Below are 13,688 nucleotides of genomic sequence, written 5' to 3'. Positions count from 1 at the left end.
GCAATCCTTGTTTCCCATTTTTGTGGCAAGGGATGATTGATGTTAAGACTTGTAGCTTTGGATCACCGTTATCCGTCTAGGGAGCATTCTGCGGTTCAATGGTGTAATGGTTTGCGCACTTTGAATCCAGCGATCCGAGTTCAAATCTCAGTGGAACCTTGAGTGCCCCGAGAGTAGCGTTACTCTTTTGAAAAAGTGCAGAAACATGAAGAATCTTTGGGTAAAATCTGTGCTTACCCCCTGAAAGGAGCCAACCAAAGCATACAAACTAAACAAAGCTGTTAAAATCTGGAGCTGGTTTTCTTATGACCAAGCTTATGATTCAACGCCTGGATTACAAAAGGCGTAAACGTTTCACCGCATTGCAAAAGAAAATCAAATGAAAAGCATTGATGTGTTGAAGGAATCCTTTGACTTGGAGAGACAGGACTTTTATAGGACTTATTATAAGCAAGAAATGAAACAAAGAAATGACCACTATAATCCTCTGACAGTAATCTTTGTTGAAACCAATCAATCAGAACTTGCGAGGGGAATCATTTCTAAATGATCTCAATGCATTGGTAATCTGGACAACGTTCTGCTGAGTATATTCTAAACCAATGGGAACGAGAAGTTAACCTGGTTTTGTCTGACCAAGAGTGTGGAAATGTAGGAACAGCCCTGAGGAAGACCACAAAATCACATGCCTGAAGGGGAAAAATATGTTTTTTTCACCACACCATGTCAAAGTGTCCATTATTCACAAGGAAATGCTAACTGCTGGAGAACCCAGCAGGCAAACCACTATCAGGTGTTTTGGGGCTGTGCTGTTGCTCAAAAATAATGGACTGAAATTCAAAGGGCACTGCAGACTGTTTTTGACTTTTCCATCCCACTCAAATTTAAAACTATGTACTTGGGCCTCAACACTCCTGCCATGGACACAATAAATGGATACCCTTGGAACATACTTTTGGCTGTAGAGAAAAAGGCCATCACAAAGAAATGCTCGACACCAACCACGCCAACGATCAAAGACTTGACTGACATAGTAACAGACATTAGACATTGGATGAATGGAAAACAGTGACATTCAGGCTTAACTTGGATAAGCACTAATTTGATTGACTTGGACCAAGTAGGACCCCTATTTTCATTTAAATGTGATTTTGTTTTTATTTTATGTTTAGTGCTATTTATGTTCTTTTTATTTCGATTTTTGCTCCCTGGTCGTGTCCTGTATTGTTTTTATTTTTAATCAAAAGAAAAGAAAAAAGGACACACAGAACTAGTTCATTTTCTCGCTACGTTATGCCACACGTTTCGCTCCCTTGCCTAAATTTTTGAAAAAGTAGCCGAAATAGTTGGGAGAGCGTTAGACTGAAGATCTAAAGGTCCCTGGTTCAATCCCGGGTTTGGGCATGTGTACCTGAATGTTAGTCTTTGCCCAAAAATACAATGAATAGGAATGCTGGGTCTATTGGATATTTTGCGAGATCAGGACATAAATGGCATGGAAAGGATCTATAAAACATAAACAGCAAGCTTTCATTGGAACATTGTTAGCATGAACATGTTTGGTAACATGTTTGGTTTCGCTGAATGTTGTACCCAAGACCTTCTGCGTGTAGGGCAGATGTGATGACCACCACACAATGAAACCATGAAGCAGAAGTTTGCCTACTTCAATGCTGCTCTCTTTGATATAGCCCAATGATCAAATGTCATACTTATTTTCAAAACAGGACATCCTGTAGAAAGGTGTGGTTCAACGGTATAGCGGCTAGCGCTCTGAATCCAGAGTTTTTCTTCATTTTTAATTGCAATTAGAGGGTTAAACCTTTTATGGGTATGTCAAGATTCTCGCCTCTGTGGCGCAATCGGCTAGCGCGTTCTGCTGGTAGGCGAAAAGTTGGTGGTTCGAGCCCACCCAGGGACGACTGCTCACCTTGCCAGAGCAAGCAAGAAATACAATCCCAGAAGTAACCACCGTATGTAATTATGTAAGGAAACCAGGAAATCATTACGGCGCTGGGGCTTCCTTGGTCAAAGGGCCTGTTTAGTAAACAGGAAATGCCTACTCTTTTGTCTATGAAAAATATTTACAAGGAGAGTAAAGCCCACAAGAAGAGCCCTCAAACCCATACCTTTCTCCCTCAAGTTTACTGCTGCTACACTTTGCATTAAGAGAGGGAAAAGTATTGCTGCACATCAAGATTGTTTGCACTGTTTGCACTCCTTGTTTCTCATTTTTTTGGCAAGGGATGATTGATGTAAAGACTTGTAGCTTTGGATCACCGTTATCCGTCCAGGGAGCATTTTGCGGTTCCATGGTGTAATGGTTAGCACACTTTGAATCCAGCGATCCGAGTTCAAATCTCAGTGGAACCTTGAGTGCCCCGAGAGTAGCGTTACTCTTTTGAAAAAGTGCAGAAACATGAAGAATCTTTGGGTAAAATCTGTGCTTACCCCCTGAAAGGAGCCAACCAAAGCATACAAACTAAACAAAGCTGTTAAAATCTGGAGCTGGTTTTCTTATGACCAAGCTTATGATTCAACGCCTGGATTACAAAAGGCGTAAACGTTTCACCGCATTGCAAAAGAAACTCAAATGAAAAGCATTGATGTGTTGAAGGAATCCTTTGACTTGGAGAGACAGGACTTTTATAGGACTTATTATAAGCAAGAAATGAAACAAAGAAATGACCACTATAATCCTCTGACAGTAATCTTTGTTGAAGCCAATCAATCAGAACTTGCGAGGGGAAGAAGAAGAACAAGAAGAAGAAGAAGAAGAAGAAGGCGGCGGCGGCGGCGACGACGAACACCTTATGCTCTCTAAACGCGGGGAAATCTCGTGGACCTCCAAGCCGTCGCTTGAGAGGCAAGGCGAGGAGGAGGAGAAGTAGGAGTAGACAAGTTGGCGCCCATCAGGGAGCTGTGGGACTTGTGGTGCAAGCGACTGCCGCTCATGTACAATCCGGGATCCAAGGTCACCGTAGACGAGAGGCTGGTTTCGTTTAGAGGTGATTTTTTTTATTTAAACAAATGGAGAAAAAAAAAGAGAAAATAATAATAATCAATAAATCAATAAATTAATAAATTAATAAATTAATAAATTAATAAATTAATAAATTAATAAATTAATAAATTAATAAATTAATAAATTAATAAATCAATAAATCATGAAAAGTAAATTCAAATTAAATAATATTTGTTGTTCTTGTGTTCTTGTTTTTCCTTCATTATTTTTTTTTATTTTTTTTCCCCTTCTTCTTCTTCTTCTTCTTCTTCTTCTTCCTTCTTCCTTCTTCTTTCTTCTTCTTTCTTCGTTCTTCTTTCTTCTTTGACAGGTCGCTGCCCCTTCCCTCAAAGCCGGCGAAGTACGGAATCAAGCTGTGGGTCGCGTGCGACTCGCTGTCCAGTTACGCCTGGAAGATGGAGGTCTACACCGGGAAATCCGATAAGCGCGCGCCTCCGGAGAAGAACCTGGCCACGCGGGTCGTGCTCGATCTCACCGAGGGACTGGGACTGGGAAGGGGGGCCGGGGGGGGCGCAACGTCACGTGCGACAACTTCTTCACCTCGTACGAGCTCGCCCGCAGGCTATTCTTCGAGAGGGACGGCCTCACCCTGCTGGGGACGCTGCGCGCCAACAGGAGCGAGTTCCCGCGGGAACTGGTCGACACGAAGCGCAGGGCGATCGCGTCTTCCGTCTCGTGTTCACGTTGGGCGAGACCGCGCCGGGGACCTCTTCCAACGGCTACGGCAACGAACGGAGTCCCCTCGGTCGCCTTGGTCTCCTACCTGGCGATGAAGAGCAAGAACTTGCAGATCCTCACCACGGTGCGGCGCCACCTACGGAGACGGCAATCGCGGCGGCGGCGAGCCTCCTCCTCCGAGCAAACCGGCGGCCGTGCTGCATTACAATCGCACCAAGGGAGGCGTGGACAACCTGGACAAGGTGACAGGTACCTACAGCTGCAGGAGGAAAACCTGCCGGTGGGCCCTCGTCCTGTTCCACAACATGATCGACGTGTCCGCGTACAATGCTTTCGTCCTGTGGCGGGAGCTGAACCTGATGTGGATGGTCGGCAAACGCCACAGACGCAGGCTGTTCATGGAGCAGCTGGGGAGCGCGCTCGTCGCGCCTCGTATACGCGGGAGGGAGGAGGAAGGGAGGGGGAGGGGGAGGAGGACCCGATGACCTGGCGTCATCGGGGACATCTCGGGAGAGGGGAGAAGAGAGGGGAGAGGAGAGGGGAGAGAGGGGGGGAGGAGGAGGAGGAAGAGAACCCGCTGCTGTACCCGCGAAGAGGAAGTGGTGCCGAATATGCCCCAGGAGCAAGGACACTAAAACGACGAACGTGTACCGAGGGTGCCTCGTACACGTGTGTGGCGAGTGCGCCCCCAGCTACTGCCCGCGCTGCGCTCGGACCTAAGTATCTGTCGATCTTACGATCGCTGCCGTTGCCGCCGTTGCCTTGCCGCCGCCAAAAATTTCCTGTGTTGTGTTTTTTTTATTTTTTATATTTGTCCAAGAAGCTTATACCAGGAATGGGATCCGAACCCACGAGGGCCACCGCCCGTCGGATCTTGAGTCCGAAGCCTTAACCGCTCGGCCATCCTGGTGAAAGCCTATAATGGCGTTGCTCGCTTGTAAAAGGGGTGTCGGTCGGTCGGTCGGTCGCCGCCGCCGCCACGCTACTATTTTGAATAAAGAATGCGACAACGCCGAAAAGAGAAAAATAATATATAGATATTTTTTTAAATGCTATTGTGTCAATTTTTATTTTATTTTAAATAATAAGGATGAAAAAAAAAAAAAACAATTATGTCCTTACGATGAAGAAGTAGAGTGAAAGAGAGAGAAAGAGAAAGAGAGAAAGAGAGAGAGAGAGAAAGAGAGAGAGAGAAAGAGAGAGAGAAAGAGAGAGAGAGTAAAACGGGCGCGTGCGCAATTGCGACACCTGCAGGTCAAGCCGGGGAGGTGGCATGGCTTACTAATGATAATACTTACAGGGGGCGGTGTATCAGCGTATCGTTGTGGCCGAGCGGTTAAGGCGACGGACTCCATATCCATTGGGAGTTTACCCTGCGTTTCAAAAATGCTACTCGAACCTGTTAGTCGATATTCATTGACCAATTTTACCTCGTAGACTTTGCCTGCAATTGCTCTTCCAATCGTCCCTGGGTGGGCTCGAACCACCAACCTCCCGGTTAACAGCAGAGCGCGCTGCCCAATTGCGCCACAGAGTCATACAGCCCACGTGGTATAATAATTGCGACTCTACAAGCCGCAATATCTTTTTTTTTTTTTAAAGCGAGCCAGCAACATTCGAAAGTTCAGCCCCTGTCCAATCAACTGTGTTTAATGGAGAGCGAGGGCATCAATCTTTCTACCTTTAAGCTAAATCCCCTGTACCAATGTAGCTATAAAAAAACTGGAAGTTTTTCAATCAATCGACTCTCGCCAATTTATTGCGCACTCAATATACTGCAGTTAATCTGGATATTGAAGAAAAATTGCAAGATAATGTTATTTGACATAATGCCGATGTATTTGCTTACTTTTTCAAGCACACTTGGCAATTGAACCTCGTTCAGCAGTGCCTTTCATCAGATAGTAAAGCGAGCAGACTTTCCATTGTAAAAAACAAATATGTTCTCTCACCATTAGCGACTCATTGCGCCACAGAGCCCATACATCCTTCCATGATGCTCATTTCCACAAACGCAAAACACGGTTTTCATCCAAAATGGGTCCACATCAGTCATTCCTTGCCAACAAACTGAGAATCAAAAAGTGGACTGCTTGCCATTACAACCCGTGAAATCTTGGTCATAAATTTTCTTCTGTTGGAACCGAAAGAAGAAGAATTAAACCCTCTGTAACAATGAGATTTGAACTATTTCACTCAATTCTCATCACCTGTTAAAGTCATCTCTTTATATGGACTGTACATAATTGGAAAGACTTCATCTAGTGTAAGGTTGCCAAAGCATTTACTTTGTACTGATTTTTGGAACGTTATCTTCGAGATAAGGGAGCTCAATGTCAGCATCGCTGAAATGTCCAAGGTGTCAGGGTCAAGGTAAACTCCTACCTAAGCGTAAGCAAATTTGGTCTACAAGTGGAGGAATGGGTTCTAATCCCACTCCTGACAATGGGTTTGTCCTATATTTGACCTCATTGCAAGTGTAGGGGAATGGAGATGGATATTCCACGGCCAGATAACAGAAAAACTCTCTTTGAACATTGGGGGGTTTTCTTTCTCCCTCTCTCCCTCACCGCAGGGAGCCGCTGTGACTTTGGCGATAACAGACCTTCTCCCCCACAGTCTTACAGGAGGACGCCCCGATGAAAACTATGTTTTATGTGATTATGCCATGAATGTTTGTCCGAATCAACTCCGTACACCTCATGTTTCACCTTGTGTTACGTATTTTTCCACTGTTTAAGGTTTTATATTCCCAATGCTTTAACTCGAGTGCCCATCACAGGTGAAAGAAGATGTAAAATGTATCTACCTCAAGGAATAATGTGCACAAACTGCCAAAAGTGTTTAACGTGTCGTCGCAGTAGCGCCCGCCCCTTTCGCTCCCAGCGTGCCCTGCGGCGCTAGGTGACAAAAAGACGCTCCGAGCTTGGAACGCTCTCTTCTCCTCTCTTCTCTTCTTGCTCTCTTCTTCCTTTTTTTTTGTTCAAGCCTTTGTCTATCTCTTTGAAGCCGTCTCCACGGACGAGCCTGTTTACTTTTCCTTTGTCTCAACAAAGCGTCCGCCACGTGGGTCGACAAGACTAGGCCAGCCTCGTCGCCCCCCTGAACTCTGAAAACACCTGGAAACACCTGGAACTAAGCTTAAGCGCTAAACCGGACAGAGACTTTCTTTTCTACTTCGCTTCTACTATTTTTGAAGTAATCTACCCCGTGTACGTGGATCAGCGCTACGTTCTCATCTGCGTAAAGGCCGCGTGAGGAGCTAACACGCAGCTAAAGCGTTCTACCGCTAAGGAACTCCCGGACATCGCCACGCGCCACCTCGCGCCACCGCTGCCGCCCCGCGTCACGGACATCGCGGCACGCCACTGCCTTCGCCCGCCACACCGCTCCACGCGCCGCCTCGCGCCACCGCTGCCGCCCCGCGTCACGGATATCGCGGCACGCCACTGCCTTCGCCCGCCACACCGCTCCACGCCGCTGCCTCGCCACGGATCTCGTCCGCGGACAAGGACCAGCCGGACCGAGTTCTACAAAATCGTAAGCCGACTTCAGTGTGCGGTTCTTTTGTGGCGTGATTTGGGTAGAACTCAGCTGTTCCTCCTCCCTTAGCTTCTCACTTTCCCTCTTTTTGATATAGATTAGCATAGACACGTTTGATTATCAAAGGCAAAACCCTGGTTTAACATTATCTGCATGAAATCTGCTGTTAAATCTGATATAACATCACCTGTGATTTACCTGTGCGCATTTCTGGTCCGGTGCCCTTTTTGATTGCCCTTTTGATAAATAAACTACACGAAAGAGTTATTGACTATTGTTTGTTTGATTAGACTATGCGTAAGTCCCTGAATCGTGAAACACCCTTCAGACCTTTTAACGAGCGCGATTAAGGACCGTATCTTAGCTTTTTGGGTTTTACCCCGGTGCCCCGTCTTGTCTCGTTTCTGCTAAGAAATCTTCCTTAATCGTAAACTGAATACCTGTAGTTTGAGACCCTACACAAGGATGTGAATAGCCTGTTGGCTCCTGCTTCACTAAAGGTTCTATATCCATTCAATACACAGCTTTCTTGGATGCACTACTGCTGTTACGGCTCTCGACTGACATCTCAATTGCAATAGACTTTAAAACGAAGCATTAGCTTGATGTGGACTTTTAAAGGACGCAGTAGTTTGATGTGACAACAACCACATCAAACTCCTTTAAAAAGAGACAGCAGTTTGATGTGTTTTTTTACCAAAGTATAGGTACGGTCATTTGTGCTACTGTAATAACGGATCTGATTCTGTATACTCACAGTTCACACAAACTAACCCTTTAAGCGCCAAAGTCGCAGAAATGCGACTTTACCGTACAAGGAAATTTATGAAATAATAGTAGAAAATGAATCACTTCAGTCATTGGTCGGTTCGGTGCAACTTCCTCTTATTAGCCAGGTATGATCTAGGGCAGATCCGGTAAGGAAAAAAATGGCTGGAGGAAGTACACGTGGCATGCAATTTACAGCAGATTCTGACTCTGAAGGAAATTATCTCCCCGAGAGTGACGATGGATTTCCAAGTGGAGATGAAGGGACTTCGAAACAACGGACAGGTGCAAAGGACAGACGGAGGCGAGGAACCAGTGGAACCAGTGGCTGCAGTGAAACTTGCCCGGTGGATGAGAGCTGGGACATGCTGAGAGAGGTCGAGGTATTTGAGGCATGGATCAAACCTTTTGAAGACCCAGTTGGCTACACAGGAGAGATGGATCTGACGGATGCTAATCCATTTGATATTCTGTCACTCTTTCTGACCGATCAGTTTTGGACTTTCATTACTGATGAGACAAATAGATATGCACATCAGTGTATGGCACCTATGATTCTGAAGCCACATTCAAGATTTCTTGAGTGGTATGATGTATCAGTCACCGAAATGAAAGCTTTCTTCGCTTTGCATCTCTCCATGGGCCTTGTTGAGAAACCTGAAATCGAGGATTACTGGGGAACATTTTGGCTTACACAAACGCCTGGATTTGGAAATGTAATGTCAAGAAACAGATTTGAAATCATTCTTTCGTTCTTTCATTTTGTCAACAATAATGATTATGTGAGAACAGGCGAGCCCGGGCACGATAAACTGTTCAAAGTCCGCCCAATAATAGATTTGATTATTCCCAAATTTGCAGCAGTTTACAGTCCAATCAAGGAGCTTTCTTTAGATGAAATGACAATAGCTTTTAAGGGGAGATCTTCACTAAAATGTTACTCTCCGAATAAACCTGACACATATGGCTATAGAGTGTATGCCCTGAGTGAAAGCTTTTCAGGGTATGTTTTGCGCTGGTCAATGCACACTGGACAGTACAAAAATAATGCAAGCAACATCAGTGCAACACACGCAGTTGTCCGTGAGTTGGTTTCTCCCTTTACGGGCAAAGGACACGAGATTTACATGGACAGTTACTATACCTCGCCTGTAATTGCAAATGAATTAGCAGATTTGGAAACTGGACTGTGTGGGACGGTAAGGATTACCAGGTTGGGGATGCCAAAATGCCTTGGTAAAAGTGTCTTACAGCTGAAAAAAGGAGATGACCCAGTTTTTTGCAGAAAGGGAAAACTCCTGGCTTGTGCTTGGCACGATACTAAACGTCTCACCATGTTGTCCACAGTCCATGGAAATGATTGTGTTCAGAGGAGGATCCGATCCAAGACAGATGACACTGGCTTCCGTGACATCAAAAGACCTGTATGTGTCGACCAGTACAACGCCTACATGGGTGGAGTGGACACTGCTGACCAGAGGATGAAGACATACCTCTTTCCACACAGGTCCCGGAAATGGTATCATCGCATATTCAATGCCATTATAAGCATAAGTATTGTCAACTCACACATCATATACACCAAATCCACTCCAGGCCCACACAAACCTTTAAAGGTTTACATTCAGAACATTATTGATGCATTACTGGCTGATCACTCCAAAAAACAAGAGAGGCGCTCAAGACCGGAGGGTGAAATGCCACAGAGACTCACAGAGCGTCATTGGCTTTGTCAAGCAGAGGGACGTCCAGACTGCGCCGTGTGCTCTGACCGCTCTCGTACCAAAGGCAGGCGGCAAACAAAGTACAGGTGCCGTCAGTGTGGCGTCTCTCTGTGCGGTTCCATGCAACGAGAGATACCATACGCTAAAAAACTTTAAATGCTGTCATTTGGATATGTAAAAGTGCAGGGTACCTTGACCCTGGATGGACATCTTTTCTGTGATGGCTCTCTCCTTTCTTCACTGCTTTCTCCACAACCTGCCTGGCACCAATGATGGATGTATAAGTTGGAAAAATAAAAAAAAATGAAAAAAATACATAATAAATACCGTGTTTGTCATCATTTGGTCAGAACTTGTAATCAGGGCCCGAGTTTGAAGATGTGAGCAAAAGGGGTGAAAATGGGTTAAAATGTGAAAAAACACCAAAATGAGCAAAATGAAATAATCCCCCATCATCAGTGCACAGTTTGCCCCCAGAAAAGCACTCCCCTGGGGCCTGGAGGTGATCTGACCACCAGAATATAGTACCATATACCCCTGCTGGACTTAGAAAAAAAAACCGAGCTTCCAGCCAATAGTACACTATACCCGAGGGACTCTGTCGTTTTTCGGCAATAGTACACTATACCCGAGGGACTCTGTCGTTTTTCGGCAATAGTACACTATACCCGAGGGACTCTGTCGTTTTTCGGCAATAGTACACTATACCCGAGGGACTCTGTCGTTTTTCGGCAATAGTACACTATACCCGAGGGACTCTGTCGTTTTTCGGCAATAGTACACTATGCCCATCGACTCTGTCGTTTTCCCGGGCCGTAGTATGAAGTTGTGAGCAAAAGGGGTGAAAATGGGTTAAAATGTGAAAAAACACCAAAATGAGCAAAATGAAATAATCCCCCATCATCAGTGCACTGTTTGACCCCAGAAAAGCACTCCCCTGGGGCCTGGAGGTGATCTGACCATCATAGTATAGCACCCTATGCCCCTGAGGGACTTAGAGTAAAAACCGAAATAGTACACTATACCCGAAAAGACTCTGTCATTTTTCGGCAATAGTACACTATACCCATCGACTCTGTCGTTTTTCCGGGCCGTAGTACGAAGTTGTGAGCAAAAGGGGTGAAAATGGGTTAAAATGTGAAAAAACACCAAAATGAGCAAAATTAAATAATCCCCCATCATCAGTGCACTGTTTGCCCCCAGAAAAGCACTCCCCTGGGGCCTGGAGGTGATCTGACCATCATAGTATAGCACCATATGCCCCTGAGGGACTTAGAGTAAAAACCGAAATAGTACACTATACTCGAAAAATTTCAAAGTGTGGTTAAGAGTACCAAGGGCACGGGCTTCCATGTCAGAGTACCAAGGGCACGGGCTTCCAGGCGGCTGCCCCTAAGGGGTTTAGCCCGCGAGGGGGTGCTTAAGGGTGGGTCCCCGGGTTCGGAGGGAGAGCCTGGTCCCCGGTGGTCATCCCCGGAGTCCCGGAGCCCAGGACCCGGGGAAGAGTGTGCCCGGGTCGGGGCTGAGTCTGGTGGAGTGGGGGGGTGGCCCTGGGGGTGCTCCGGGGTCTCCAGGGGGTGCTCGGCGGAGGCCATGCCCAGCCAGAGTGGACCTTCCCCGGGGTGAGTCTGGGGAGAGTGGGGGGTGGCTCTGGAGGGTCTCCGGGGGCTCCAGGGGGTGCTCAGTGGAGGCCATGCCCAGCCAGAGTGGCCCTTCCCCGGGCATAGTCTGGGGAGAGTGGGGGGTGGCTCTGGAGGTGCTCCCGGGGCTCCAGGGGGTGCTCAGTGGAGGCCATGCCCAGCCAGAGTGTCCCTTCCCCGGGCAGAGTCTGGAGGAGTGGGGGGTGGCTCTGGAGGTGCTCCGGGGGCTCCAGGGGGTGCTCGGCGGAGGCCATGCCCAGCCAGAGTGGCCCTTCCCCGGGCATAGTCTGGGGAGAGTGGGGGGTGGCTCTGGAGGTGCTCCGGGGGCTCCAGGGGGTGCTCAGTGGAGGCCATGCCCAGCCAGAGTGTCCCTTCCCCGGGCAGAGTCTGGAGGAGTGGGGGGTGGCTCTGGAGGTGCTCCGGGGGCTCCAGGGGTTCCAGGGGGTGCTCAGTGGGGGCCATGCCCAGCCAGAGTGGCCCTTCCCCGGGCAAAGTCTGGAGGAGTGGGGGGTGGCTCTGGAGGGGTTCCAGGGGGTGCTCGGCGGAGGCCATGTCCAGCCAGAGTGGCCCTTCCCCGGGCATAGTCTGGGGAGAGTGGGGGGTGGCTCTGGAGGTGCTCCGGGGGCTCCAGGGGGTGCTCAGTGGAGGCCATGCCCAGCCAGAGTGGCCCTTCCCCGGGGTGAGTCTGGAGGAGTGGGGGGTGGCTCTGGAGGAGCTCCAGGGGTTCCAGGGGGTGCTCGGCGGAGGCCATGCCCAGCTAGAGTGGCCCTTCCCCGGGCATAGTCTGGGGAGAGTGGGGGGTGGCTCTGGAGGTGCTCCGGGGGCTCCAGGGGGTGCTCAGTGGAGGCCATGCCCAGCCAGAGTGGCCCTTCCCCGGGCATAGTCTGGGGAGAGTGGGGGGTGGCTCTGGAGGTGCTCCGGGGGCTCCAGGGGGTGCTCAGTGGAGGCCATGCCCAGCCAGAGTGTCCCTTCCCCGGGCAGAGTCTGGAGGAGTGGGGGGTGGCTCTGGAGGTGCTCCGGGGGCTCCAGGGGGTGCTCGGCGGAGGCCATGCCCAGCCAGAGTGGCCCTTCCCCGGGCATAGTCTGGGGAGAGTGGGGGGTGGCTCTGGAGGTGCTCCGGGGGCTCCAGGGGGGGCTCCAGGGGGTGCTCAGTGGAGGCCATGCCCAGCCAGAGTGTCTCTTCCCCGGGGTGAGTCTGGAGGAGTGGGGGGTGGCTCTGGAGGTGCTCCGGGGGGCTCCAGGGGGTGCTTGGTGGAGGCCATGCCCAGCCAGAGTGGCCCTTCCCCGGGCAGAGTCTGGGGAGAGTGGGGGGGTGGCTCTGGGGGTGCTCCGGGGGCTCCAGGGGGTGCTCGGCGGAGGCCATGCCCAGCCAGAGTGGACCTTCCCCGGGGTGAGTCTGGGGAGAGTGGGGGGTGGCTCTGGAGGGTCTCCGGGGGCTCCAGGGGCTGCTTGGCGGAGGCCATGCCCAGCCAGAGTGTCCCTTCCCCGGGGTGAGTCTGGAGGAGTGGAAGGTGGCTCTGGAGGGTCTCCGGGGGCTCCAGGGGCTCCAGGGGGTGCTCAGCGGAGGCCATGCCCAGCCAGAGTGGCCCTTCCCCGGCCTCATATGCGGCAGAGTGCGGGGTGAGCAAAATGGGTGAAAATGGGTTAAAATGTGAAAAAACACCAAAATGAGCAAAATGAAATAATCCCCCATCATCAGTGCACTGTTTGACCCCAGAAAAGCACTCCCCTGGGGCCTGGAGGTGATCTGACCATCAGAGTATAGTACACTATGCCCCTGAGGGACTTAGAGTAAAAACCGAAATAGTACACTATACTCGAAAAATTTCAAAGTGTGGTTAAGAGTACAAAGGGCACGGGCTTCCATGTCAGAGTACCAAGGGCACGGGCTTCCAGGCGGCTGCCCCTAAGGGGTTTAGCCCGCGAGGGGGTGCTTAAGGGTGGGTCCCCGGGTTCGGAGGGAGAGCCTGGTCCCCGGTTGTCATCCCCGGAGTCCCGGAGCCCAGGACCCGGGGAAGAGTGTGCCCGGGTCGGGGCTGAGTCTGGTGGAGTGGGGGGGTGGCCCTGGGGGTGCTCCGGGGGCTCCAGGGGGTGCTCGGCGGAGGCCATGCCCAGCCAGAGTGGACCTTCCCCGGGGTGAGTCTGGGGAGAGTGGGGGGTGGCTCTGGAGGGTCTCCGGGGGCTCCAGGGGGTGCTCAGTGGAGGCCATGCGCAGCCAGAGTGGCCCTTCCCCGGGCATAGTCTGGGGAGAGTGGGGGGTGGCTCTGGAGGTGCTCCGGGGGCTCCAGGGGGTGCTCAGTGGAGGCCATG

At 49.8% G+C, this 13,688-nt stretch overlaps 1 non-coding gene across 1 annotated transcript; it reads right to left on the bottom strand.

Annotated features, from left to right (window-relative positions):
• Positions 1-4,530: 4,530 nt before the first annotated feature.
• On the bottom strand, positions 4,531-4,613 carry trnal-caa (transfer RNA leucine (anticodon CAA)). Its single transcript has one exon. It is a non-coding gene; the product is annotated as a tRNA-Leu (tRNA).
• Positions 4,614-13,688: the final 9,075 nt, after the last annotated feature.

The sequence above is a fragment of the Eucyclogobius newberryi genome, unplaced genomic scaffold (assembly GCF_026437365.1).
Source record: "Eucyclogobius newberryi isolate DKJ021-1_F unplaced genomic scaffold, fEucNew1.0.hap1 SCAF_83, whole genome shotgun sequence".
In the NCBI taxonomy this organism is placed as follows: Eukaryota; Metazoa; Chordata; class Actinopteri; order Gobiiformes; family Gobiidae; genus Eucyclogobius; species Eucyclogobius newberryi.
This window is presented reverse-complemented; position numbering and strand designations above follow the sequence as displayed.